This window comes from Mustela nigripes, chromosome 4 (assembly GCF_022355385.1).
Source record: "Mustela nigripes isolate SB6536 chromosome 4, MUSNIG.SB6536, whole genome shotgun sequence".
NCBI lineage: Eukaryota > Metazoa > Chordata > Mammalia > Carnivora > Mustelidae > Mustela > Mustela nigripes.
The window spans coordinates 69,486,748-69,490,509 of record NC_081560.1 but is presented as its reverse complement, the minus strand read 5'-3'; the positions used below and the strand labels follow the sequence as shown (position 1 = coordinate 69,490,509).

General features: G+C 41.9%; 1 pseudogene; it reads right to left on the bottom strand.

The window, feature by feature from the left end:
- Positions 1 to 1,108: 1,108 nt before the first annotated feature.
- LOC132015079 (pre-mRNA-splicing regulator WTAP-like) lies at positions 1,109 to 2,837 on the bottom strand (annotated as a pseudogene).
- Between the last annotated feature and the right edge of the window lie 925 nt (positions 2,838 to 3,762).

Genomic DNA, 3,762 nt, shown 5'->3' with positions numbered 1-3,762 from the left:
CAGTAAATCAAGGTCAGAAACAGGTGGACCAGTCTGGATTCTGTTAACATCACAGGTGTGAAATAATAGTGGTGTAAGCCAGGCTAATGGCATTTGGGAAGTTAAGAAGTACTGGGATTCTTAGTTCATTCTGAAGGTAGAGATGAGAGGATTTCATCTGGTTATGCAAAAGAGAAATTATATAGAGAGCGAAAATTAGATTCCTGTATGTTTGAGAAAGTATGGAAGGAAAGCAGTTGAAGGTAGTGAGCATATAGATTCCTTTTCCAAGGAGTTTTGCTATCGAAGGGACCATGATATAGGGTAGTATGGGGGGGGGGGGATTTAAAAGAGAGTGTTTTTAGAAGGGAAAAGTAATTATATATATATATATATATATATATATATATATATATATATATACACACATACACACACACATATGTTTGGTGGTGGTTATAGTAAAATCTTTATTTAGGTTTGGTCAGTACAGATAAGATATACTGGAATCACAGAGCAATATGCATTAATAGGATACAACAGTTCATAAAAGCTGATTAACTATGCACACAAATTGCTTAAACATTCAGTCTCCTAAATCTCCTAAAGAGAAAATGCACAGATGTATGGTAGAAAAACTGTATTAACACTGAAACTACTATAGGACTCCATCAGCAAGTCCAGCTTTTAGTGATAAAACTACTATACTGGGCAAACTTGGCAATCATAAACCCCCAGCTACTCTAAGTCTGAATGGTGCTTAAGTATCATAACAGCATGAGTAAGAATGCCCTTACACAGCACAGGTTCTAGGAGAGACACAGATTCATGCAGACATCATTGTGTTATACTTTAAGGAAAGATTTCCATCTACAATTTCACATTAACTCACATAAAAATAACTTGACCCTACACAAAATGTCCTTTTAGGAACATTAAAGTTAACTAACTCTTAAAATTTCCAAAGTGGCAGAGGTATTAAAGCAAAGAAGGGGAAGGAAAAAAAGGGGGGAGGAGGGGAACCACACCCACAATAAAAGGCAAATTGTGACAAAAGTATGCATTAATTTTCTGGACAGCATCCTCTCCCAAATTAAGTGACACTGTATAAAAATTTGCTGGGAAAAAATATTACAAAACTGAACCCTGTACATTTACACTTGAGTCCAAGCCATTCTGAACGTAGCGGGAACCCGCAAGACAGTTACCTTTCCCACTCACTGTTTTCTCCTCTTGAGGGTCATGATTGGAGTCTATGTCATTTGGGTGGTGTGTGAGAGAGTTTTCACTGCCTGTGGGAGGGTCTACATTCATACCCAGCACTGAGTTGATTTACATAACTACTACCTTCTCTGCCAGTTCTCTCCTCTGAGCTGTTGGAGGCCTTGTTACCATTCCTTGGAGAAGAAGGAAAGTCATCTTCGGCTGTGTCGCCCTCCCTTGGAAATCCAGACCCGGACGTCCTCTGCCGGGAGGATCTGCCATTACTTGTTCCGTTGGCCTGCCGACTGCAGTGTTTACCTGTGGCCTTAGGCTCAGAAGACATAGTCCTGCTGGTACTGGGGGCCAGAGCTTGAGACTGCTGCTGTTGGTATTGAGCCAACTGTTGGCAAGTCTCTTTCAGTTGCTGAAAGAACTAGAATGGTGCTCTGCAAACCCTCTGCTTCTTCATCAAGTTGAAGAAGTCATTCAGTTCATTCTGACTGCTTTTAAGTTCTTCACTGCATTTCTTCTGTTAAGCCAGCTCTGCTTCAAGTTGTGTGATACGTCCCTGGACAGCTGCCTTCCAAACTCTTGATTCTCCTGGATAAGCATTCGACACTTCGCCATTAACTTTTGGCCTGTTTGGCTCATTTAAGTTTTGACCCAGAAGTTCAACAACAGTCTTGAAGTCCACCGTCTTATTGGCAAAACTGATATACAGTGTCTCTAAGTCACTGTGCTCAAGGTTAAGAGCGATGCATATTCCATTTTTACATTTTACTGGAATTTTACATGTTCAGTTCATGATTTTAAATCTCTAGGCTTTCATTCCTCCAAACTGTGTGAAGACACAGTGTGCCACAGACTTAAGACTTCAGTTTCTCCCTCTATTTTCTTCAAACAGAAACATTTCTCAAGTGTCTACATGTTCTAGAAGGGGAATTTTTCGGTGGTGGCTACTTCTTTGGAATAGTCCAACACCATCAGGCCTCTGAAGCAAGGGAAGAGAAAAAAGCTGAAACACAAAGTTCATCTGGTTAAGTTTTACAGTAACCATTACAAGCTGGATAGTATAAGAAGGTGGCTAGGGAGCTCAAAAAGTCTGAGTCTTGGTGTGGAAACCGGTACTTGGATGTCCCACCACAGCTTTCTCGAAGCGTTGCTGTCAGGGAAGTCTTGATTGGGGGGTGTGACTTGTTTACTTCTCAGGTGTAAACTTCCAGACATTCAGTTCATTTTGGGCTTGTTCCAGTTTGTCTTCAGTCTGTTCCGGTTCACCTTTCATTTTTAGGAAAAACAAATTGATTGCTGGGTCTCCCATTGTTGATCTCAGTTGGGCAACGCTAGGTTGCTGGACTTTGCATGAGGTACTGGATTTGCCTAGTACACTCCTGCATCTCTTGCCCCTCGGTTGCGAGTCACATTACAAGGATGTTTTCCCTGTGCGCAGACTCTTGCTGCTGTTGCTTTAATTTTCCTTCAGATTCCCTTAATCCAGTTACATCATTAGAGTTAAGATCTGTGTACTTGCCCTCCAAAGCTTGGACATACGCTTCATATGGTTTCCATCTTAGAATGAACTCATCTCGTGTCCTAACTTTGAAGTCTGTTTCGCCCAGCCGAACCTTTTTGGGAAGAGGTTCCTCGTTGGTCATCTTGAATCCTCTCCACCGGCCACGGTGGTGCCACCCAGTCACATAGGCCAAGGCCGCGCTGCCCGCTGGCTGCACTCCCCCCCCCCCTCCTCCTCCTCCTCCTCCTGCCGCAGCCCTGGTGCTCCTCTTTATTTGCGGGTCTCGCTACCACAGAATGACACTGAAGGAGGACCAATTGCATATTTTTTTATCTGGTAGGAAAAAATAGAGAGTGAGAAGTTGATGGTGCTTGAGGAAAAGCAAGATCAGGGAGTAGGTGAAAGGATGAGCTGTAACGCACACGTGCGGAGGCCCGCTCTAGCGAGTGGGAGGGAGACTTCCCGCCAGGGAATCTGGAGAAAAGAGAAAGTTAATAAGCATAGATGCAAATGAGTAAGAAGCTGTGGTGGTGGGAGTTTTTGGAAATTTGCCTCAAATTTGTTGGGGGGGGGGTGCGGAAAATGTAAAAAAGTAAGATGATCCATTGATATGTGGATAAGGAAGGAGATATGAATTTAATGTGAAGGAAAAAAAACTATAAAATAGTTCTCTGGAAGAAGGGGAGAAGAGGACAGGCCAATTATGAAAACTGGATTGTGATTTACCATTTTTGCATGAGTAAAATGTAGTAATAACACAACCATTTGCATAATTAAAAGCTAAATTCCGAACACAAATACCTCAAATCAATTTAAGGTCACTGGTTGCCCAGATTTTTCCCACTGTGGCCCTGTATTTAGTTTAGGATAAACAGAGCTAACTGTGCCAAGAGGTGCAAGAGGTGAAGTTGTATTTTTGTGTGTGTGGTAAATTTTACATCTCTGTATTTGTATATCCCAAGAAATAGGGATTGATAATATAGAGTCCTAATACTGTAAAGTAATCTGGGCGATTTCTCTTGTTTTACAGATGAGGGAACCAAACCACAGGATGATTTAAGTGTTCC